Source organism: Somniosus microcephalus, chromosome 15 (genome assembly GCF_052327205.1).
Source record: "Somniosus microcephalus isolate GS21.2 chromosome 15, FLI_Smic_1.0, whole genome shotgun sequence".
NCBI classification, from domain to species: domain Eukaryota; kingdom Metazoa; phylum Chordata; class Chondrichthyes; order Squaliformes; family Somniosidae; genus Somniosus; species Somniosus microcephalus.
Window position 1 is genome coordinate 114496593 of NC_141001.1, and position 25952 is coordinate 114522544.

At 47.7% G+C, this 25952-nt stretch overlaps 1 protein-coding gene across 13 annotated transcripts in view; it reads left to right on the forward strand.

Annotated features, from left to right (window-relative positions):
- Window positions 1–25952, forward strand: part of LOC147107164 (homeodomain-interacting protein kinase 3-like) — a 317760-nt gene that overhangs the window by 232900 nt on the left and 58908 nt on the right. The window lies entirely within an intron of this gene.

The following is a 25952-nucleotide window of genomic DNA, read 5'->3' on the forward strand; positions in this document are numbered from 1 at the left end:
CTTGAACCAGGAGAATTTTATTTTGTTTTTAAATGTCACCTTCTGTCTAAAAGGAAAGGGAAATGAGTCTTGATCTAGGGTCACTTCAGGTCAAGCTTGATTCAGAAGCAAAGGAAAACAGCAGTGCAATCGTGCCAGAACGTAAGGCTGCTTTTATAGAAACATAGAAACATAGAAGATAGGAGCAGGAGTAGGCCATTCGGCCCCTCGAACCTGCTCCGCCATTCAATGAGATCATGGCTGATCATCCAAATTCAGTACCCTGTCTCTGCTTTCTCTCCATATCCCTTGATCCCCTTAGCCTTAAGAAATATATCTAACTCCTTCTTGAATATATTTAATGAATTGGCCTCAACTGCCTTGTGTGGTAGAGAATTCCACAGGTTCACCACTCTCTGGGTGAAGAAATTCCTCCTCATCTCAGTCCTAAATGGCTTACCCCTTATCCTTAGACTGTGACCCCTGGTTCTGGATTCCCCGCCGTCAGGAACATCCTTCCTGCATCTAGTCTGTCTAGTCCTGTTAGAATTTTATAAGTTTCAATGAGATCCCCTCTCATTCTTCTAAACTCTAGCGAATATAAGCCTAATCGACCCAATCGCTCCTCATACGTCATTCCTGCCATCCCAGGTATCAGCCTGGTGAATCTTCGCTGCACTCTCTCCATGGCACGAACACCCTTCCTCAGATAAGGCGACCAAAACTGCACACAATACTCACGGTGTGGTCTCACCAAGGCCCTGTACAACTGCAGCAAGACATCCTTGCTCCTGTACTCGAATCCTCTCGCTATGCAAGCCAACATACCATTTGCCTTCTTAACCGCCTGCTGCACCTGCATGCTTACCTTCAGCGACTGGTGCACAAGGACACCCAGGTCTCGTTGCACTTCCCCTTTTCCCAATTTATTGCCGTTCAGATAATAATCTGCCTCCCTGTTTTTGCCACCAAAGTGGATAACCTCGCATTTATCCACATTATACTGCATTTGCCATGCATCTGCCCAATCACCCAACCTGTCCAAATCGTACTGGAGTTTCTCTGCATCCTCCTCACAGCACACACGCCCACCCAGCTTTGTGTCGTCTGCAAACTTGGAGATATTACATCTAGTTCCCTCGTCTAGATCATTAATATATATTGTGAATAGTTGGGGTCCGAGCACCAATCCCTGTGGTACCCTACTCGTCACTGCCTGCCACTCGGAAAAAGACCTGTTTATTCCAACTCTTTGCTTCCTGTCTGCCAACCAGTTCTCTATCCAAGTCAGTACCTTAGATCTGGTCCTGTGTAATGAGACGGGATTAATTAAAAATGTCCTAGTAAAGGATCCCCTTGGAATGAGTGACCATAACATGGTTGAATTCCATATTCAATTAGAGGGTGAGAAGGTTGGATCTCAAACAAGCGTGCTGAGCTTGAATAAAGGAGACTATGAAGGTATGAGAGCGGAATTAATTAGAGTGGACTGGGAAAATAGATTAAAGGGTAAGACGGTACATGACCAGTGGTGTACATTTAAGGAGTTATTTTACAACTTCCAAAAAAAATATATTCCACTGAGGAAAAAAGGGTGTAAAAGAAAAGATAGCCATCCGTGGCTAAGTAAAGTAATTAAGGATAGTATCCAACTAAAAACAAGGGCATATAAGGTAGCCAAATCTAGTGGGAGGATGGAAGATTGGGAAGTCTTTAAAAGACAGCAAAAAATAACAAAAAGATTGATTAAGAAAGGGAAGATAGATTATGAAAGTAAATTAGCAAAAAATATAAAAACAGACAGTAAAAGTTTCTATAGTTATATAAAAAGAAAAAGGGTGGCTAAAGTAAATGTTGGTCCCTTAGAGGATGAGACCGGGAAATTAATGGTGGGAAACATGGAGATGGCAAAAACACTGAACAATTATTTTGTATCAGTCTTTACAGTAGAGGACACTAAGAATATCCCAACACTGGACAAACAGGGGGCTCTAGGGGGGGAGGAACTAAATACAATTAAAATCACTAAGGAAGTGGTACTTGGTAAAATAATGGGACTCAAGGCGGATAAATCCCCTGGACCTGATGGCTTGCATCCTAGGGTCTTGAGGGAAGTAGCGGTAGGGATTGTGGATGCATTGGTAATAATTTTCCAAAACTCACTGGACTCAGCAAAGGTCCCGGCAGATTGGAAAACTGCTAATGTAACACCCTTATTTAAAAAGGGTAGTAGGCAGAAGGCTGGAAACTATAGACCTGTTAGCCTAACATCTGTGGTTGGTAAAATGTTAGAGTCCATTATTAAGGAGACAGTAACGGGACATTTGGATAAACATAATTTAATAGGGCAAACTCAGCATGGTTTCATGAAGGGGAAGTCATGTTTAACAAATTTGCTTGAGTTTTTTGAGGAAGTAACATACAGGGTGGATAAAGGGGAACCAGTGGACGTAGTGTATTTAGACTTCCAAAAGGCATTTGACAAGGTGCCACACAAAAGATTATTGCTCAAGATAAAAAATCACGGGATTGGGGGTAATATTCTGGCGTGGGTGGAGGATTGGCTCTCTAACAGAAAGCAGAGAGTTGGGATAAATGGTTCGTTCTCAGATTGGCAACCAGTAACTAGTGGTGTTCCGCAGGGGTCAGTGCTGGGTCCCCAACTCTTTACAATCTATATTAATGATTTGGAGGAGGGGACCGAGTGTAACATATCAAAGTTTGCAGATGATACAAAGATGGGACGGAAAGTAGTGAGTGAGGAGGACATAAAAAACCTGCAAAGGGACATAGACAGGCTAAGTAAGTGGGCAGAGATTTGGCAGATGGAATACAATACTGGAAAGTGTGAGGTTATGCACTTTGGCAGGAAAAATCATAGAGCAAGTTATTATCTTAATGGCAAGAAACTGGAAAGTACTGTAGTACAAAGGGATCTGGGGGTCCTGGTGCACGAAACTCAAAAAGTTAGTATGCAGGTGCAGCAAGTGATTAAGAAGGCCAATGGAATGTTGGCTTTTATTGCTAGGGGGTTGGAATATAAAAACAGGGAGGTATTGCTGCAGTTGTACAAGGTATTGGTGAGGCCGCACCTGGAATACTGCATACAGTTTTGGTGTCCATACTTAAGAAAAGACATACTTGCTCTCGAGTCAGTACAAAGAAGGTTCACTCGGTTAATCCCGGGGATGAGGGGGTGGTCATATGAGGAGAGGTTGAGTAGATTGGGACTCTACTCATTGGAGTTCAGAAGAATGAGAGGCGATCTTATTGAAACATATAAGATTGTGAAGGGGCTTGATCGGGTGGATGCGGTGAGGATGTTCCCAATGATGGGTGAAACTAGAACTAGGGGGCATAATCTTAAAATAAGGGGCTGCTCATTCAAAACTGAGATGAGGAGAAACTTCTTCATTCAGAGGGTGGTAGGTTTGTGGAATTTGCTGCCCCAGAAAGCTGTGGAAGCTACATCATTAAATAAATTTAAAACAGAAATAGATAGTTTCCTAGAAGTAAAGGGAATTAAGGGTTACGGGGAGCGGGCAGGAAATTGGACATGAGTCTAGGTTCGGAATGGTCATGGCCCTGTGGGTAGTGGAGCGGGCCCAGGGGCCGTGTAGCCTGGTTCTGCTCCTACTTCTTGTGTTCTAATTCTGTTAGATTTCAGGAGATGGTTTTATTCCTGTTCCTGGCTGGGGTGGAGATCGCCTTTACAGAAGGTAAGTACTGTAGAAAATATAGGGACAGAGTGATCTCCTGGAAGAATTTCGATCGCCTAGATGGGTCGGAGAGGAATTTCCCAGATTTTTTTCTCCCAAATTGGCCATTGGGTCTTTATCTGGTTTTTCGCCTCTCCCGGGAGATCACATGGGTTCGGGTGGATGCAGAGTGATAGAAGATTTGAGGTTAGGATCAGATCAGCCATGATCTTATTGAATGGCGGAGCAGGCTCGAGGGGCCGATTGGCCTACTCCTGCTCCTATTTCTTATGTTCTTATGTAAGTTTCTGGAGTGGGGCTTGATCCCACGACCTTCTGACTCAGAGGCGAGTGTGTTACCCACTGAGCGAAGGCTGACGCCTTGCTCTTGCCAAGTTAGTTGATCTCATTCGGGTGGGGTTGCTTCAATTGGTTTTAGTATCACTGGACGAGAGAATGTGAGGTGGAGAGGGGGGGTGCGGATAATCAGCCAGGGGGTCCCAATCCCAACTGCCACCTGGAGGTTCTCTGCTGGAAAGTGTGTCATAGACACAGGTTGACGATAGGATTGAGCTTGGCTCTGATGGTCCCCTGTAGGCCATCCACCTGATTAAGGTGTTCTGTCTCTCAACAAAAAAAAAGAGCAGATTAACAGCTCGTTTAACTCTGTTCATTTCCTTTCTCCTGACATTTTGAACAAAGACTAAACTCTTTGCTGTGGTTAGTTGTGTGGATTCTCAAAGACCGTTTCTCCTTTCAAAGTGTGCAGTTGTCTGCCTCTTTCATTTATGACACTTTGATGTTTTTCACACTCTGTGTTCCTCGAAGAATGGAGCATATTGTAAAAAAACAGCAGAGGTAAAATGCATTCCTTTGAGATGTTTTCCAGCACAACACGTTTTTATGGCATGAAAAGTTCTGTAGTTTTAGAAAAAAAATGTTTAGGAGGCATTGCTGAGAGATGGACATCATTAAATACAAAAAAGAAAAAGAGAAAGAACTTGCATTTATATAGCACCTTTCACCACCTCAGGACGTCCCAAAGCGCTTTACAGACAATGAAGTGCTTTTTGAAGTGTGGTCACTGTTGTAATGTAGGAAACGCAGCAGTCAGTTTGCGCACAGCAAGCTCCCACAGACAGCAATGTGATAATGACCAGATCATCTGGTTTAGTGATGTTGGTTGAGGGATAAATATTGGCCAGGACACTGAGGGAGAACTCCCCTGCTCTTCTTCGAAATAGTGCCCTCTCAGGTGGACGTATATGACCCCATGCCAATATTAATCCCCCAATCGACATCACTAGAAAAACAAAACAGATTATCCGGTCATTACCACATTGCTGTTTGTGGGAGCTTGCTGTGTGCAAATTGGTTGCTGCGTTTCCGACATGACAGCAGCGACCACACTTCAAAAGTACTTCATTGGCTGCAAAGCACTTTGGAACATCCTGAGATGTGAAAGGCGCTGCAGAAATGCAAGTCTTGCTTTTTTCTTTCTCTGGATCACTGCTGGTAAAGGAGCCTGGGCTGTTGATTCAGGCAGCTTTCAGCTTCGACAGTTACAGCAGCAGTCTGTGCAAATAGTTGCAACCTCAAAACTAAGTACCTGTTTGACTTAACTATTAGTGTTGATGTTGTAAGTACTCTTTTCCTTTGCCAGGAATCCCTTTCATTTGCAGCCAGCCTACTGTCCTTTTTCTGTGGAAAATAAGCAAAAAAGCTGGTACTAGCAGCAATTGGCTAACTCTGCGACGGCTAAATCACTCTTCTGATCAGAAACAGAAAGTTTGGAGCATGCTGCCTTTTAAACCAGACATTGCATTTTTGGCACAGTTGGACCCAGACTATAGTTTATTTTTTTTTAAAGAACACACACACACTTGTTTCCAGATAGATTCTGTGCTCAGAAGGTACAGTAAATGGATGAGGAGACTGTAGTGATTGCTCACTTCTGACCTTTAGCAGCTTCTGCTATGTGAATCGAGGCCGAGCAGCCTGGCTAGTTCTTGCGAGCTCCGGGCGATTCTGAGTGAAGGTTCCCCGGCACTAGGAGCACTGAATTCAAAGCCCTCTGCAGAGAACAGTGCAAGAGCTGTGGGATGCTTCAGAACAGGCTGATCAGAAACAGACTTTGCTCTCCTAACAAGCCCTGCTAATCCTGGAAATGCTGTGGCTGGATTATGAAGACCGTTTGGTATTAAATGTAAAATTCGGTGGCGCTGGACACGTTTGTTTAATCATAGAATGGTAGGTCAGTCTGTCCGGAGGCTTCGTAAGCCTCTCCGATCGCCGCAGCGGTGGTGTTGCCTTATCCGGTGCTGGTGCCTTATCCGGTGTTGATGCTGGTGTTTGCGTGGTCGGCGAGGGCTCGTGGGGTTCCGGCATGCCGTCTACCTGGACTGAGGTTGGGGGGGGTGGTGGCGGTGTTTCCGGATCGGCTGAGGGTGCGAGGTCTCGTAGGGAGACAGTGTCCTCCCGCCCGTCTGGGTACGCCACGTAGGCGTACTGGGGGTTGGCGTGCAGGAGGTTCACCCTCTCGACCAGGGGGTCCGTTTTATGGGTCCTCACGTGTTTCCGCAGCCAGACCGGCCCCGGGGCGGTCAGCCAGGTTGGTAGAGTGGTTCCCGTAGTCGACTTCCTGGGGAAAACGAACATTCGTTCATGGGGGGTGGTGTTAGTGGCCGTGCAAAGTAATGACCGGATGGAGTGCAGCGCTGTCGGGAGGACTTCTTGCCAGCGGGAGGTTGGGAGGCCCTTAGACTTTAAGGCTAAGAGGACGGCCTTCCATACCGTCGCGTTCTCTCTTTCCACCTGACCGTTACCTCTGGGGTTGTAGCTGGTGGTCCTGCTTGCTGCAATACCTCTCTCTAGGAGGAATTGCCGGAGTTCCTCGCTCATGAAGGAGGAGCCCCGGTCGCTGTGTATATAGTTCGGGAACCCGAACAAGGCGAAGAGGGCATTCAGGCACTTAATGACCGTGCTACTGGTCATGTCGGGGCAGGGGAAGGCAAAGGGGAAACGGGAGTACTCATCAACGATGTTGAGGAAGTACACATTACGGTCAGAGGACGGGAGGGGCCCCTTAAAGTCGATGCTCAGGCGCTCGAAGGGGCGGGTGGCCTTGATCAGGCTTGCTCGGTCCGGCCTATAGAAGTGCGGTTTGCACTCCGCACAGGTCTGGCAGTTCCTGGTCATGGTCCTGACCTCCTCGATGGAGTAGGTCAGGTTGCGGGCCTTAATGAAATGGTAGAGTCTGGTGACTCCGGGGTGGCAGAGCTGGTCGTGGAGGGTCTGAAGCCTATCGATATGCGCGCTGGCGCATGTCATTCGTGAAAGGGCATCAGGGGATTCGTTCAGCTTGCCTGGCCGGTACAAGATCTCATAATCGTAGGTGGAGAGCTCGATTCTCCATCTCAAAATCTTGTCATTCTTGATTTTGCCCTTCAGCTTGTTATTAAACATGAAAGCCACCGAACGCTGGTCGGTGAGGAGGGTAAATCGTTTGCCTGCCAGGTAGTGCCTCCAGCGCCGTACTGCCTCCACGATCGCCTGGGCCTCTTTCTCGACCGACGAATGTCGGATCTCGGGGCCCTGTAGGGTCCTTGAGAAGAAGGCCACTGGCCTCCCCTCCTGGTTTAGGGTGGCGGCTAAGGCGAAGTCGGATGCGTCGCTCTCCACCTGAAAGGGGATGGACTCGTCCACTGCGTGCATCGTGGCCTTGGCTATGTCTCCCTTAATGAGGGAGAAGGCCGCGCACGCCTCCTCCGTGAGGGGGAAGGAAGTGGCTTTCAGGAGGGGTCTGGCTTTGTCCGCGTAATTGGGTACCCATTGGGCATAGTAGGCGAAAAGCCCCAGGGTTCTCCTAAGTGCTTTAGGGCAGTGGGGGAGGGGTAGCTCCATGAGGGGCCGCATTCTTTCTGGGTCGGGGCCGATGATTCCGTTCTCCACTACGCAGCCGAGGATGGCAAGGCGCGTGGTGTTAAACACGCATTTCTCCTTATTGTAGGTGAGGTTCAGCCGTTGGGCCGTACGGAGGAATTTCTCCAGATTCGCGTCATGTTCCTGCTGGTCGCGGCCGCAGATAGTGACGTTATCTAGGTAGGGGAATGTAGCCTGCAGTTCGTTCTGGTCAACCATCTGGTCCATCTCCCTTTGGAAGACCGAGACCCCATTAGTGACACCGAAGGGGACCCTAAGGAAGTGGTATAGGCGCCCATTCGCCTCGAAGGCGGTATACTGGCGGTCCTCAGGGTGGATAGGGAGTTGGTGGTAGGCCGACTTCAGGTCGATGGTCGAGAATACTTTATACTGTGCAATCTGATTGACCATGTCAGATATGCGGGGGAGGGGGTATGCGTCCAGCTGGGTATATCTGTTTATGGTCTGGCTGTAGTCGATGACCAGGCGGTTTTTATCGCCGGTCTTTACGACTACGACCTGGGCACGCCAGGGGCTGCTGCTCCCCTCGATAATGCCCTCTTTCAGGAGGCGCCGCACCTCAGAGCTAATGAAGGCTCTGTCCCCGGCGCTATACCGCCTGCTTTTGGTAGCGACGGGTTTGCAGTCAGGGGTAAGGTTAGCAAACAGAGAGGGTGGCGGGACCTTGAGGGTGGAGAGGCTGCAGGTGTTACGCGGTGGGCGGTTTAACGTTTGCTGGTTGTTGACTGTGAGTGGGGGGAGGGGTCCACCGTATGCTAGGGTTACGCTTTGGAGGTGGGATTGGAAGTCCAGCCCTAGTAGGACGGCAGCGCAGAGATGGGGGAGGACGAGGAGTTTAAAGTTTTTATACTCCGTGCCCTTAACCGACAGGGTCACGACACAGTAGCCGCTGATGTCCGTGGCGTGGGACCTCGATGCCATCGAGATTCGGCTGCGCGTTGGTAGGACAGAGAGGGAGTAGTGGCTCACCGTGTCTGGGTGGATGAAGCTCTCCGTGCTTCCGCTGTCGAACAGGCAGGTCGTGGCGTGGCCGTTCACTTTGATGTCCATCATTGACTTGGACAGATGGTGCGGGCGGGCTTGGTCCAGGGTGACGGAAGCTAGTGTGTAGCTGAGCGAGTCGTTGTCATCTGCAGGCGAGGCGGTCGGGCGTGGTGAGTAAAATGGCGTCTCCCACGAGGTAGGGCCCCATGAGGCACTATTGGGGTCGGTTGCCTTAATCAAAGATGGCCGCCCCCATGACTCATGTGTGGGGATGCTGGCCTCAGTTGCCCTAAACAAAGATGGCCGCCCCCATGACTCATGTGTGGGGATGCTGGCCTCAGTTGCCCTAAACGAAGATGGCCGCCCCCATAGTTCGCATGCAGCACTGCTGGCCTCTGAGGATCCGCTCCTGCAGGCCTTGGAGAAGTGGCCTTTCTTCAGGCAGGTTTTACATATGGAGTTCTTGGCTGGGCAGCGCGACCTCGGGTGCTTCTCCTGGCCACAAAAAAAACAGCCGGCGGCCCGATCGCGGATGCCCGATGTCGGGGCCGGTGCCGGGGGTGGCGGGGCCGGTCGGGTCCGGGACGCCGACGCAGAGGTAGGTCCCGGGGGCGGCGCTGGGAAGGGTGCTGTGGTAGGGGTCGGGCCCGAGTCCCAGGGTCGCGAGCAGTACCTGGTGAATGCTTCCTGATCTTGGTGGGCCACTTCCAGGGAGATAGCGAGGGCTTCAGCTTTTTCCATGCTGAGGTCTTTAGCTTCCAGCAGTCTTTGCCGTGAGTACTCGGACCGTAGGCCTTTCAGGAATGCGTCGCGGATATTATCTTCAGTATTTTCGGCTGCCGACACCGATTTAAAGTCACAGTTCCTGGCGAGTGCATATAGCGCCTGTGAGAATTCGGCTACTGATTCTCCTGGCTGTTGCGGCCGTGATCTTAGGAGGTGCCTAGCGTACATGTAGTTTACCGGGGTCCGGTACTTCTGTTTCAGCAGGTTGATGGCGGTCTCGTAGGTGGTAGTCATGTCCTCGATGAGAGTGTATACTCTCGGGCTCAGTTGTGCCTGCAGGACACTTAGTTTGGATGCCTGAGGGACGCTGGATTCTCTCAGGTATGATTCGAAGCAGACCAGCCAGTGTTTAAAGTCTGCGGCTGAGTTTGCTGCTCGTGGGTTCAGGTCCAGGTACGGCGGTCTGAGGGCTCGCAGCCAAGCTGGCTGGTGTGGCTGTGCTCCTGGGAGCTGCGCTGGTGGCTCCTCCGCCGGTTGTGACTCGTTGTCGGACATCATTAAATTTAGTCAATAAAATTGATATACCTATCAATTCCTCCAATAAAAGGCGAAGAGTTACGAAGGTGACTAAAGGTTTTTATTGACTAAATAACAGCCCACTCTCGTGGGTGATCCGATCCAAGCAGGAGGAATACCAGCCAGTCGCTCACCTTTATACCTGGCCTGGTGGGTGGAGCCAAGGCGGAGTCGGCAGTGGTCATCCCAGGTATAGCAGTGTGGCAAGAGGCGACCTCGTACCGTGATACAATAGTGGTCAGTGATACAGTTATAACGAACAGTGGTGAACAGTGCTAACTACTAACAGTGATACGATAGTGAACGTGGTTTACCACACACACACACTTGTTTCCAGATAGATTCTGTGCTCAGAAGGTACAGTAAATGGATGAGGAGACTGTAGTGATTGCTCACTTCTGACCTTTAGCAGCTTCTGCTATGTGAATCGAGGCCGAGCAGCCTGGCTAGTTCTTGCGAGCTCCGGGCGATTCTGAGTGAAGGTTCCCCGGCACTAGGAGCACTGAATTCAAAGCCCTCTGCAGAGAACAGTGCAAGAGCTGTGGGATGCTTCAGAACAGGCTGATCAGAAACAGACTTTGCTCTCCTAACAAGCCCTGCTAATCCTGGAAATGCTGTGGCTGGATTATGAAGACCGTTTGGTATTAAATGTAAAATTCGGTGGCGCTGGACACGTTTGTTTAATCATAGAATGGTTACAGTACAGAAGGAGGCCATTCGGCCCGTCGAACTCGTGCTGGCTCTCTGCAAGAGCACTTCAGCTAGTCCCACTCGCCTGCCCTTTCCCCGTAGCCCTGCAAATTTTTTTCCTTCAGGAACATAAAAACTGATGCAGGGAACATAGATACTGACTGTAAAACCTTTTATAGATATGTAAAGAGAAAAAGATTGGTGAAGTCAAGCGTAGGTCCCTTGCAGTCAGAATCGGGGGAATTTATAATGGGGAGCAAAGAAATGGCAGACCAACTAAATACATATTTTGGTTCTGTCTTCACAAAGGAGGACACAAATAACCTCCCAGAAATACCGCGGAACATAGGGTCTGATGAAAGGGTGGAACTGAAAGAAATCAGTATTTGTAGGGAAATGGTGTTAGGAAAATTGATGGGACTGAAGGCCGATAAATCCCCAGGGCCTGATAATCTACATCCCAGGGTACTTAAGGAAGTGGCCCTAGAAATAGTAGATGCATTGCGGGTCATTTTCCGAGTTGGAGGCAGTGACTAGTGGGGTACCTCAAGGATCGGTCCTAGGACCCCAGCTGTTCACAATATATATTAATGATCTGGACGAGGGAATTGGATGTAATATCTCCAAATTTGCAGATGACACAAAGCTGGGTGGGAGGGTATGCTGTGAGGAGGATGTCATGAAACTCCAGTACGATTTGGACAGGTTGGGTGATTGGGCAGAAACATGGCAAATGCACTATAATGTGGATAAATGTGAGGTTATCCACTTTGGTGGCAAAAACAGGAAGGCAGATTATTATTTGAATGGCAATAGATTGGGAGAAGGGGAAGTGCAAAGAGACCTGGGTGTTCTTGTGCACCAGTCGCTGAAGGTAAGCATGCAGGTGCAGCAGGCGGTTAAGAAGGCAAATGGTATGTTGGCCTTCGTAGCAAGAGGGTTCGAGCACATGAACAAGGATGTCTTGCTGCAGTTGTACAGGGCCTTGGTGAGACCGCACCTTGAGTATTGTGTGCAGTTTTGGTCACCTTACCTGAGGAAGGACGTTCTTGCCATGGAGGGAGTGCAGCGAAGATTCACCAGGCTGATACCTGGGATGGCAGGAATGACGTATGAGGAGAGATTGTGTCAATTGGGCTTATACCCACTGGAGTTTAGAAGATTGAGAGGGGATCTCATCGAAACCTATAAAATTCTGTCAGGTCTGGACAGACTAGATGCAGAAAGGATGTTTCTGATGGCCGGGGAGTCCAGAACCAGGGGTCATAGTCTAAGGATAAGGGGTAAGCCATTTAGGACTGAAATGAGGAGGAATTTCTTCACCCAGAGAGTGGTGAACCTGTGGAATTCTCTGCCACAGAGGGCGGTGGAGGCCAGTTCATTAAATATATTCAAGAAAGAGTTGGATATATTTCTTGAGGCTAAAGGGATCAAGGGATATGGGGAGAAGGCAGGGACAGGGTACTGAATTTGGATGATCAGCCATGATCTCATTGAATGGCGGAGCAGGCTCGAAGGGCCGAATGGCCTACTCCTGCTCCTATCTTCTATGTTTCTATGTTTACTTATCCAGTTCCCTTTTGAAAGCGATGATTGAGTCTGCCTCCACCACCCTTTCAGGCAGTGCATTCCAGATCCTAACCACTCGCTGCGTAGAAAGGTTTTTCCCCATGTCATCTTTGGTTCTTCTGCCAATCACCTTGAATCTGTGTCCTCTGGTTCTCGACCCTTCCGCCAAAGGGAACAGTTTCTCTCTATCTACTCCGACCAGATCCCTCATGATTTTGAATACCTCTATCAAATCTCCTCTCAACCTTCTCTACTCTAAGGAGAACAGCCCCAGCTTCTCCAGTCTTATCCATGTAACTGAAGTCCCTCATCCCTGGAATCATTCTTGTAAATCTTTTCTGCACTCTCTCTGAGGCCTTCACATCCTTCCTAAAGTGCGGTGCCCAGAATTGAACACACTACTCCAGTTAAGGCCGAACCAGTGTTTTATAAAGGTTCATCATAACTTCCTTGCTTCTGTTCTCTCTGCCTCTATTTATGAAGCCCAGGAATCCCGTATGCTTTTTTAACCACTTTCTCAACCTGCCACCTTCAACGATTTGTGCACATATACCCCCAGGTCTCTCTGCTCATGCACCCCCTTTAGGATTGTACCTGTCATGAATCTTGTCATTCATGTGGAAATGACTTATGAAATTATACTGGGCGGCCTGCTGGTGGCGCTGTCCAGGGAGAGTATAAATACTCGGGCATGGGCCCAGCTTGCTCAGAACATTCTTTAACAGGAACTAGTGAAGGACACAACTAGATCTCCATGTTGAAAAACAGTTGATTAAAGCTTTGTTTAATACTCAGGCCAAGTGCCTAGTAGTTTTCTGACGTCAGTACCCTTTAGTTTATATTGCCTCTCCTTGTTCTTCCGACCAAAATGTAACACTTCACACTTTTCTGCGTTAAATTTCACCTGCCATGTGTCCGCCCATTTCACCAGCCTGTCTATGTCTTCTTGAAGTCTATCACTATCCTCCTCACTGTTCACTATACTTCCAAGTTTTGTGTCATCTGCAAATTTTGAAATTGTGCCCAGTACACCCAAGACCAAGTCATTAATATATATCAAGAAAAGCAGTGGACCTAGTACCGACCCCTGGGGAACACCACTATATACCTTCCTCCAGTCTGAAAAACAACCGTTCATCACTACACTCTGTTTCCTGTCACTTAGCCAATTTCGTATCCATGCTGTCACTGTCCCTTTTATTCCATGGGCTTCAACTTTTCTTGCAAGCTTATTATGTGGCACTTTATCAAACGCCTTTTGGAAGTCCATGTACACCATGTCAACCGCACTGCCCTCATCAACCCTCTCTGTTACCTCATCCAAAAGCTCGATCAAGTTAGTTAAACACGATTTGCCTTTAACAAATCTGTGCTGGCTTTCCTTAATTAATCCACACTTGTCCAAGAGACTGTTAACTTTGTCCCTGATTATCGTTTCCAAAAGCTTCCCCCAACACCAAGGTTAACCTGACTGGCCTGTAGTTGCTGGGTTTATCCTTACACCCTTTTTTGAACAAGGGTGTAACATTTGCAATTCTCCAGTCCTTTGACACTACCACTGTAACTGAGGAGGATTGGAAGATTATGGCCAGTACCGCTGCGATTTCCTCCTTAACCTTCCTCAGCATCCTCGGATGCATCCCATTTGGTCTTGGTGACTTACCAACTTTAAGTTCAGACAGCCTTTCTAGTACCTCCTCTTAATCAGTTTTTCTCTCAGCCGGTATCTCCACTACCTCCTCTTTCACTATGACTTTGGCAGCATCTTCTTCCTTGGTGAGGACAGATGCAAAGTACTCATTTAGTACCTCAGCCATACCCCCTGCCTCCATGCGTAGGTCTCCTTTTTGGTCCCTAATCGGCCCCACCCCTCCTCTTACTACCTGTTTATTATTTATATGCCTATAGAAGACTTTTGAATTCCCTTTTATGTTAGCTGCCAGTCTATTATCATACTCTTTCTTTGCCCCTCTTATTTTCTTTTTCACCTCGCCTCTGAACTTTCTATATTCAGCCTGATTCTCACTTGTATTCTCAACCTGACATCTGTCATACCCACCCTTTTTCTGCTTCATCTTACTCTCTATCTCTTTCGTCATCCAGGGATCTCTGGCTTTAGTTTCCCTACCTTTCTGCCTCGTGGGAATGTACCTCGACTGTACCCACACCATCTCTTTAAAGGCAGCCCATTGTTCGATTTCAGTTTTGCCTGTCGATCTTTGATTCCAATTTACCCAGGCCAGATCTGTTCTCAACCCACTGAAATTTGCCTTCCTCCAGTTAAGTATTTTTACTCTAGCTTGCTCCCTGTCCTTTTCCATAGCTAATCTAAACGTTATGATACTGTGATCACTGTTCCCTAAATGTTCCCCTACTGACACTTGCTCCACTTGATCCACCTCATTCCCCAGAACCAGATCCAGCAATGCCTCTTTCCTCGTTGGGCTGGAAACGTACTGATCAAGAAAGTCCTCCTGAACACACTTCAGAAATTCTTCCCCCTCTCTGCCCTCTGCACTATTATTATCCCAGTCTATATTCGGATAATTGAAGTTCCCCTATTATTAGTACTCTATAGTTCTTGCACCTCTCTGTAATTTCCCTGCAAATTTGCTCCTCTTTATCTTTCCCACTAGTTGGTGGCCTGTAGAATACACCTAGTAGTGTAATGGCACCTCTATTATTTCTTAACTCTAACCAAATAGATTCTGTACTTGACCCCTCCAGGACATCTTCTCTCTCCAGCACTGTAACATTCTCCTTAACCAGTACTGCCAACCCACCTCCTTTCTTTACTTCCCTATCATTCCTGAACACCTTACGTATATCCAGGAATATTTAAAACCCAATCTTGCCCTTTTTTGATCCAGGTCTCCATTATCACCACAACATCATATTCCCGTGTGGCTATTTGCGCCTGCAGCTCACCAACCTTATTTACCCACTTCGTGCATTTACACACATGCCCTGTAAACCTGTCTTAGACCTTGTATTCTCTCTTAATCTGACCCCACCTAATACCTTACTGAGCGGCTGCAGGGCATTCTGGAGGGGGAGGGTGAACAGCCAATGGTCGTGGTCCACATTGGTACCAACGACATAGGTAAAAAGAGGCATCAAGAATTTAGGGAGCTAGGTAACAGATTAAAGAGCAGGACCTCAAAGGTTGTAATCTCTGGATTACTCCCAGTGCCACGTGCTAGTAAGTATAGGAATGGGAGGATAGAGCAGATGAATGCGTGGCTAAAGAGTTGGTGTAGGGGGGAGGGTTTTACTTTCCTGGATCACTGGGCCTGCTTCTGGGAAAGGTGGGACTTGTACAAGTCGGACGGGTTGCACCTGAACCAGAGCGGGACAAATATCCTTGCGGGGAGGTTTGCTAGCACTGTTGGGGGGGGTTTAAACTAACTTGGCAGGGGGATGGGATACAGAGGGGAGCTGAAATAGGGGGGGATGTGCTGCCAATTATAGAGAAAAAAACAAGTCAGCTTGGTAGACAGGGCAAATATATAAGGGCAAGGCTGGATGGCATCTATTTTAATGCAAGGAGTCTTGCAAATAAGGTGGATGAACTGAAGGTGTTGATAAACACATGGGAGTATGATATTGTTGCTATCACGGAGACATGGTTGAGGGAAGGGCAAGACTGGCAGCTCAATATTCCGGGGTACAGAATCTTCAGGCGAGACAGAGGGGGAGGTATAAGAGGAGGGGGTGTCGCAATATTAATTAAGGAGTCAATTACTGCAGTAAGGAGGGATGATATATTAGCAGGGTCCTCTAATGAGGCCATATGGGTGGAGCTTAAAAACAAAAAGGGGGCAAGCACTTTGCTGGGAGTGTACTATAGGCCTCCAAACAGTCAGGGGGAGATAGAGGAACAGATATGTAGGCAAATCTCAGAGAAATGTGCAAATAATAGGGTAATAATAATGGGGGATTTCAACTTCCCCAATATTAACTGGGATAGTCAGAGTGTGAAAGGCTCAGAGGGTGTAGAATTCTTAAAGTGCATCCAGGAGAGCTTTTTGAGCCAGCATGTAGAAAGTCCTACAAGAGAGGGGGCGGTACTGGACCTAATTCTAGGGAATGTGGCCGGCCAAGTGGAAAAAGTGCTAGTAGGTGAGCACTTTGGTGATAGTGACCATAATATGGTAAGATTTAAGGTGGCCATGGAAAAGGACAGGGATGGGCCGGAAATAAAGGTTCTAAATTGGGGGAAGGCCGATTTTAATAGGATAAGGCAGGATCTGGCCAAAATGGACTGGGATCAGCTACTTGTAGGAAAATCCGCATCGGAGCAATGGGAGGCTTTCAGAAGGGAGATTGAGATCATACAATGGCAACATGTTCCCGTAAAGGTCAAGGGTGGTTCCAAAAACCACAGGGAACCTTGGATGTCGGGATATACGAGAATGGATTAGGAAAAAAAGGAGGGCTTTTGGTAGATACAAAAGGCTAAAGACGGAGGAAGCCCTAGAGGAGTACAAAAAGTGCAGGGGGATACTTAAAAAAGAAATTAGGAGATCAAGGAGGGGCCATGAAATAACACTGGCAAGCAAAATAAAGGAAAATCCGAAGATGTTTTATAAGTATATTAAGGGTAAGAGGATAACTAGGGAAAAAATAGGGCCCATTAGGGACAAAAGTGGCAATCTGTGTGTGGAGCCGGAAGATGTAGGAGGGGTTCTAAATGAATTTTTTGCATCTGTTTTCACTATGGAGAAGGACGATGTAGACATAGAAATAGGGCGGGGGGACTGTGATATGCTCGAACATATTAACATCGAGAGGGAGGAGGTATTGGCGGTTTTAGCTGGCCTAAAAATGGATAAATCCCCAGGCCCGGATGAAATGTATCCCAGGCTGCTGTGTGAGGCAAAGGAGGAGATTGCGGGGGCTCTAACACATATATTCAGGACCTCTCTGGCCACAGGGGATGTGCCAGAGGACTGGAGAACCGCTAATGTAGTACCATTATTCAAGAAGGGTAGTAGGGAAAAACCGGGGAACTACAGGCCAGTGAGCCTAACATCAGTGGTAGGAAAATTATTGGAAAAAATCCTGAGGGACAAAATTTGTCTCCACTTGGAGAGGCAAGGATTAATCAGGGATAGTCAACATGGCTTTGTCAAGGGAAGATCATGTCTGACTAATTTGATTGAATTTTTTGAGGGGGTGACTAGGTGTGTGGATGAGGGTAACGCAGTGGATGTGGTATACATGGATTTCAGTAAGGCCTTCGATAAAGTCCCGCACAGGAGACTGGTCAAGAAGGTAAGAGCCCATGGAATCCAGGGTGCCTTGGCACATTGGATACAAAACTGGCTTAGTGGCAGAAGGCAGAGGGTGATGGTCGAAGGTTGTTTTTGTGACTGGAAGCCTGTGGCCAGTGGGGTACCACAGGGATCGGTGCTGGGTCCCTTGCTGTTTGTGGTCTACATTAATGACTTGGATATGAATGTAAAGGGTATGATCAGTAAGTTCGCGGATGATACAAAAATTGGTAGGGTGGTAAATAGCGAGGAGGGTAGCCTCAGTCTGCAGGACGATATAGATGGGTTGGTCAGATGGGCGGAACAGTGGCAAATGGAATTTAACCCGGAAAAGTGCGAGGTGATGCACTTTGGGGGGACTAACAAGGCAAAGGAATACACAATGAATGGAAAGACCCTAGGCAAGACGGAGGGTCAGAGGGATCTGGGTGTGCAAGTACACAGATCCCTGAAGGCGGCGGAACAGGTGGATAAGGTGGTAAAAAAGGCATATGGGATACTTGCCTTCATTAGCCGAGGCATTGAATATAAGAGCAAGGAGGTTATGATGGAGCTGTATAAAACACTGGTTAGGCCACAGCTGGAATATTGTGTGCAGTTCTGGTCGCCACACTACAGGAAGGATGTGATCGCGTTAGAGAGGGTGCAGAGGAGTTTCACCAGGATGTTACCAGGGCTGGAGCGCTTCAGCTATGAAGAGAGACTGGGCAGGTTGGGTTTGTTTTCCTTGGAGCTGAGGAGGCTGAGGGGGGACATGATTGAGGTGTACAAAATTATGAGGGGCATAGATAGGATGGATGCTGAGGAGCTTTTTCCCTTAGTAGAGGGGTCAATAACTAGGGGGCATAGATTCAAGGTAAAGGGCGGGAGGTTTAGAGGGGATTTGAGAAAGAACTTTTTCACCCAGAGGGTGGTTGGAGTCTGGAACTCACTGCCTGAAAGGGTTGTGGAGGCAGAAACCCTCACAACATTTAAGAAGCATTTGGATGTGCACTTGAAATGCCATAGCATACAAGGCTACGGGCCAAATGCTGGAATATGGGATTAGATTAGACAGGGCTTGATGGCCGGCGCGGACACGATGGGCCGAAGGGCCTCTATCCGTGCTGTATTACTCTATGACTATGACCTTTCTATTTCTTACTCTAGTGCTATCTGTCTCACCCAATCCTTTGTGCACTTTGTTTCTCCTTTCTAATGCTACATCCTGGTGCCCATCCCCCTGCCAAATTAGTTTAAACCCTCCCCAACAGCACCAGCAAACCCCCCCTGCGAGGACATAGAAACACAGAAGATAGGAGCAGGAGTAGGCCATTCGGCCCCTCGAGCCTGCTCCGCCATTCAGTGAGATCGTGGCTGATCATCCAAATTCAGTACCCTGTCCCTGCTTTCTCCCCATATCCCTTGATCCCTTTAGCTTTAAGAAATATATCTAACTCCTTCTTGAATATATTTAATGAATTGGCCTCAACTGCCTTCTGTGGTAGAGAATTCTACAGGTTCACCACTCTCTGGGTAAAGAAATTCCTCATCTCTGTCCTAAATGGCTTACCCCTTATCCTTAGACTGTGACCCCTGGTTCTGGACTCCCCCGCCATTGGGAACATCCTTCCTGCATCTAGTCTGTCTAGTCCTGTTAGAATTTTATAAGTTTCAATGAGATCCCCTCTCATTCTTCTAAACTCCAGCGAGTATAAGCCCAATCGACCCAATCTCTCCTCATACATCATTCCTGTCATCCCAGGTATCAGTCTGGGACATTGGTTCCGGCCCTGTTGAGGTGCAACCCGTCCGGCCTGTACAGGTCCCACCTCCCCCAGAACCGGTCCCAATGTCCCAGGAATCTGAAGCCCTCCCTCCCGCACCATCTCTCCAGCCATGCATTCATCTGCTCTATCCTCCTATTTCCATACTCACTCGCGCGTGGCACAGGGAGATTACTGCCTTTGAGGTCCTGCTTTTTAATCTCTTTCCTAGCTCCCTAAAATCTGCCTGCAGGACCTCACCCCATTTTCTACCTATGTCATTGGTACAGACATGGACCACGACCTCTGGCTGTTCACCCTCCCCCCTCAGAATGTTCTGCAGCCGCTTAGTGACATCTTTGACCCTGGCACCAGGGAGGCCACATACCATCCTGAACAATTACCCATTTTGGGGAGGGGTTGATTTACAACCCTTGCACTGCTTCTATGTGGATAGCCTGGAGAAGTTGGAGCTGTACTTAGAGCAGAGAAGGTTAAGAGGAGATTTGATAGAGGTGTTTAAAATCAGGAAGGGTTTAGATAGAGTAAATAAAAAACTGTTTCCAATGACTGAAGGGTCGATAACCAGAGGGCACAGATTTAAGGTGATTGGCAAAAGAACCAGAGGCGACACGAGGGAAAACTTTTTTTACGCAGTGAGTGGTTAGGATTTGGAAAGCACTGCCTGATACAGATTCAATAGTAGCCTTCAAAAGGGAATTGGATCAATAACCGGAAATCTCTGTTAACCGGCAAAATTCAGGAGTAGGTTCAGGTAAGTTTTACTTCATATTAGTGGCCGTTCCTGGATCTGTGGCCGTGTAACCGGGGTTCCTGCACCTGTTGCTAAGCAACAGGGACGCCTGGATCTTGTGGCCAGGGTTCTTGCACCTGTTGCTAAGCAACAGGGAAGCCTGGATCTGTTGCTGTGTACGGGGCTCTCGTACCTTTTACTATACCTCTCTGTAATCCGGACTTTTTGATAAACCGGCACCACGCCGGTCCCGTCGGTGCCGGATAAAAACGAGTTTCCTGTAAATGGCAGGGATCTGGGGGAAGTGCAGGGGAGTGGGACTAACTGGATTGCTCTTCTAAAGAGCCGGCGCAGACTCGATGGGCTGAACGGCCTCCTACCGTGCTGTCCAATTCTTCGATTCTGCGTCGCCTCGATCATACTTGAGCCAAGCATCGGGTCACAAGACTTGTGATATCTGTCTGATTGCGGAGTTCCCAGTCTGGTATAATGTGCTTGAGTTGCACTCTCCTGTCATCCACCAACCTCGCGCTCTCCCGTGCCAATACCGGCTCTCATTACCTCACACCAGCAGAAGATATTTTTAAACGAGCCTCTGGGTTCTCATCTGACGCTCTCCACTTTCACTGGGATGGAGTAAAAAAAAAATCAAGTATCTTAACAAAAAGTGATGACAGTTTGGCAATGTCCCATATAGGTGGGAAATTTCCACCGTGCTCTCAGTTCAGTTGCAGTATTTTGATGTCATGCAGTAGTGCTGTACAGAAAAGTGAGCATGTTCAGGACAAATATCTAAATCTGTGATATACTTTTGAAACTGAAATTGGTGCAGAAATTGATCCCCAGCATCGGATACCTTTTAACATGACTTAATCAGAACATGCCGAGCTTGTCACTACTATGTTTATTAAAAATGCCACAAATGCCAGACTCGAGTGGAGCATAAACACCGGCATGGACTGGTTGGGTCGAATGGCCTGTTTCTGTGCCGTATATCCGATGTAAATATATTCATTCAGTTATACAAAAGCAAAATACTGCGGATGCTGGAAATCTGAAATAAAAACAGAAAATGCTGGAAATACTCAGCAGGCCAGGCAGCATCAGAAAAACAGAGTTAACGTTTCAGGTCAGAACTGATGAAGGGTCACCGACCTGAAACGTTAACTCTGTTTCTCTCTCTACAGATGCTGCCTGACCTGCTGAGTGTTTCCAGCATTTTCTGGTTTTATTTCATTCAATTATATATATGGGCCTAGAAATTCACTGGCCTTAGCGCCGCTTTTGAGGCGCTAGAGGGCCTAGCGGCGAAGTTATGGCCAGTTTTGAAATTGACAGGGGCCCTAAATCGGCGTTAGGCCGGTAGCGCTGCGCCGGCACCGATGACGTCATCGGTGTGCGCAGCGTCCCGGTTGCCATGGTAACCCGCCCGAACTCGGAAATTGAGTTGCGGCCGCCTCGCCCGTGGCAGCCGCAAGCAACGTTCTGGCAGAGGTGCCTTACAGAACGTTGCGCCGGCGCATTAAAGGCCCCGCGGCGGCCGGCCGCTTTCCCGCCGCCCGCCTGGCCACAGCTCCCTCCCTGGACTTCCCCCCCCCCCCCCCCTCCCGGAACAGAAGCAAGCCCGGCACTTGTCCGAGGTGCCGGGCTCATTTTTAAAAAGATTATCGCGGGCCGCGGCCGGGTGCAGGCAGCTCCTCCTTAAGGGAAGGAGGAGGCCTGCACTTCCCGAACCTGCCGCACCGCAGCGGGCGCCGGAATAGCGCCGAAATTCAGCGCATAGCGCCAGTTTTCAGGCGCTAACAGCTTTCAGCAGCGCCGGCAGCCGTTTGGGCGCAGAAGTAGTGAATTTTTGGCCCGCCCAGCGCGACTTAGCTCCGGCACTAACTTCCGGCGCTAAAGCCGTCGCTGCGCCAAAACCCAATTTCTAGGCCACGGTTTTCTAAACAATAAATGCACTGGACGTTTCCACTCTCTCAGGAACTATGCAAGTCTGACCATTGAGCTGTACACGAATGCAACACTGACTGAACCCCGCTCGCATCCAATCATTACCCTATGGAAAACCTTCTTCAATCCATCAAGCATATCAAAATGTCAATTTGGCTCAGTTGCTAGCTCTCTTGCCTTTGAGTCAGAAGTGTCTAAATGGGGTCGAGGAGCAGAGGGATCTGGGGGTACAGATAGACAGATCACAAAAAGTAGCGACACAGGTTAATAAGGACATAGGAAAAACAAACAAAGCACTGGAGTTCATTTCTAGTGGGATAGAATTTAAAGCAGACAAATTATGTTACACTTGTACAGAACCTTCGTTAGACCACACTTGGAGTACAGTGCACAGTTCTGGTCTCCATATTATATAGCGGCATTGGAGAAGGTGCAAAAGACTTACTAAAATGATACCAGAACTAAGAGGATATACCTATCAGGAAAGATTGAACAGACTGGGCTGTTTCGCTAGAAAAGAGAAGACTCAGAGGTGACCAGATAGAGGTCTTTAAGATTAAGAATTGGTTTGATATAGGGTAGATGTAGATGCTTCCACTTGCAGGCGAGACCAGAACTAGGGGCCATAAATAAGAACATAAGAAATAGGAGCAGGAATAGGCCACGTGGCCCCTCGCGCCTGCTCCATCATTCAATAAGATCATGGCTGATCTTGGGCTCAAAGCCACTTCCCTTCCCGCTCCCCATAACCCTTCACTCCCTTATCTTGCAAAAATCTGTCTCTCTCCACCTTAAATGTATTTAATGACCCAACCTCCACAGCTCTCTGGGGAAGAGAATTCCACAGATTTACGACCCTCTGAGAGAAGAAATTCCTCCTCATCTCAGTTCTAAAAGGGCGACCCTTTATTCTGAAACTATGTCCCCGAGTTCTAGATTTCCCCACGAGGGGAAACATCCTCTCTGCATCTACCTTGTCGAGCCCCCTCAGTATCTTATATGTTTCGATAAGATCACCTCTCATTCTTCTAAATTCCAATGAGTATAGGCCCAACCTGCTCAATCGTTCTTCATAAGTCAACCCCTCATCTCTGGAATTAACCTAGTGAATCGTCTCTGAACTGCCTCCAATGCAAGTATATCCTTCCTTAAATAAGGAGACCAAAACTGTACGCAGTACTCCAGGTGTGGTCTCACCAATACCCTGTACAGTTGTAGCAGGACTTCCCTGCTTTTATCCTCCAACCCCCTTGCAATAAAGGCCAACATTCCATTTGCCTTTTTGATTACTTGCTGTACCGGCATGCTAACTTTTTATGTTTCATGCACAAGGACCCCCAGGTCCCTCTGAACTGTAGCATTTTGTAATCTCTCTCCATCTAAATAATAATTTGCTTTTTATTTTTCCTGCCAAAGTGGATAACCTCGCACTTTCCCACATTATACTCCATCTGCCAAATGTTTGCCCACTCACTTAGCCTATCTATCCCTTTGTAGATTCTTTTGAGTCCTCTGCACAACTTGCTTTCCCACCCATCTTTGTATCATCTGCAAACTTGGCTACATTGCACTCAGTCCCTTCATCCAAGTCATTAATGTAGATTGTAAATAGTTGGTGCCCCAGCACCGATCCCTGTGGCACCCCACTAGTTACCAACCGGAAAATGACCCATTTATCCCAGCTCTCTGCTTTCTGTTAGTTAGCCAATTCTCTATCCATGCTGATATATTACCCCCAACTCTGTGAGCTCTTATCTTATGCAGTAACCTTTTATGTGGCACCTTATCGAATGCCTTCTGGAAATCCAAATACTCAACATCCACTGGCTCACCTTTGTCCACCCTGCTCGTTACATCCTCAAAGAACTCCAGCAAATTTGTTAAACATGATTTCCCTTTCATAAAACCATGCTGACTCTGCTTGGCTATATTATGATTTTCCAAATGTCCTGCTACTGCTTCCTTAATGAAGGACTCCAGCATTTTCCCAACGACAGATGTTAGGCTAACTGGTCTATAGTTACCTGCTTTCTGTCTCCCTCCTTTCTTAAATAGGGGTGTTACATTTACGGTTTTCCAATCCGCTGGGACCTCTCCAGAGTCCAGGGAATTTTGGTATATTGCAACCAATGCATCCACTATCTCTGCAGCCACTTCTTTTAAGACCCTGGGATGCAGCCCATCTGGTCCAGGGGACTTGTCGTCTTTTAGTCCCATTATTTTACCAAGTACTTTTTCCTTAGTGATAGTGATTGTCTTTAGTTCCCCACTCCCTGTGGCCCCTTGATTATCCATTATTGGGATGTTGTTAGTGTCTTCTACCGTAAAGACACCAATATAAGATAGTCACTAATAAATCCAATGGGGAATTCAGGAGAAACTTCTTTACCCAGAGAGCGGTGAGAATGTGGAACTCGCTACCACAGGGAGTGGTTGAGGCGAATAGTATAGATGCATTTAAGGGGGGGTGGGAGGAGGCTCGTGTGGAGCATAAACACTGGCATGGATCTATTGGGCCGGATGGCCTGTTTCTGTGCTGTAAATACTATGTAATACTTTGTAAGAAGAAGAAGAATAAATATATCCGGACAGGGTGCGCTGTTTATGTTGCAAAGCACTTCAGCGCTGACCCATGGACGTTGATGCATTTCTAAATTCATAATTTCTATGTATAAACATGACAACTCTACACGTAACTGGAGTGTTAAGTGGGATGACGCAATCTCCTCGGCAGAGCGACTGAATGCCAACTCGCTTAACTCAGTGTATTCAAATTGGCCCAGTGGAATGTTGCTAATGAAAGTCCACTCCCTCGGTTTGATGACAGAGTTGTCAAAGTTAGAGGCCTTAGCATAGATGCCTTTAAGAATAGAAGTACAGGAAACTCTTTATTATCCGGCACCGACGGGACCGGCATGTTGCCGGTTTATCAAAAAGTCCGGATTACAGAGAGGTATAGTTTTAAAAGGTACGAGAGCTCCATACACAGCAACAAATCCAGGCTTCCCTGTTGCTTAGCAACATGTGCAGGAACTCCGGCCACAGACCAAGCGTCCCTGTTGCTTAGCAACAAGTGCACAAACCCCAGTTATACGGCCACAGATCCAGGAACTGCCACTAATATGAAGTAAAACTTACCTGAACCTACTCCTGAATTTTGCCGGTTAACAGAGATTTCCGGTTATTTAAGTGCCGGTAAATCGAGAGTTTCCTGTATTTGCTGATAGGGTGAGGTGAATTAAGGTGGGAAGAGGCTCGTGTGGAGCATAGATTGAGTAGAATGGGCCTATGCTCTCTGGAGTTTAGAAGAATGAGAGGTGATCTCATTGAAACAGATAAGATTCTGAGGGGGATTAACAGGGTAGATGGTGAGAGATTTTTTCCCCTGGCTGCAGAGTCTCAAACTAGGGGGCATAGACTCAGGATAAGAGGTCGGACTTTTAAGACTGAGATGAGGAGGAATTTCTTCACTCAAGAGGGTTGTAAATCTTTGGAATTCTCCACCCCAGAGGGCTGTGGATGATCAGTCGTTGAGTATATTCAATACTGAGATCGATAGATTTTTGGACTCTAGGGGAATCAAGGGATATGGGCGGGAAAGTGGAGTTGAGGTCGAAGATCAGCTGTGATATTATTGAATGGTGGGGCTGTATGACCTACTCCTGCTCCTAATTTTTATGTCCGTATGCTCTTAAACACCGGCATGGACCAGGGTAAATCTGTGTAAATCTACCTCATTTCTCTGAAGTCAGGCCGGTTTGTAATCCCGCCTGTGCAGAGCGCTGCCCGGTCAGTCCTGCTTACAGCTCGAGTTCAAAATGCCATATTCTGAGCAGGTACTCTTCATAAAATAACAACAGAAAACGCTGGAAATACTCAGAGGCCCATATGCTAAGCCGCTGCTTAGTATTTCAGCACGGTAAGTGCCACGAACCCTTTTCCGAGCAGTGTGCGGTTTGAGGGAAAGGTTGCAGAGTTGCCTTGGAAATCTCTGCCAGTGGAGCACACGCTTTTGAGTAGAAACACACTGATAGTCTCAATTAGGTCAGATACTCAATCAGAT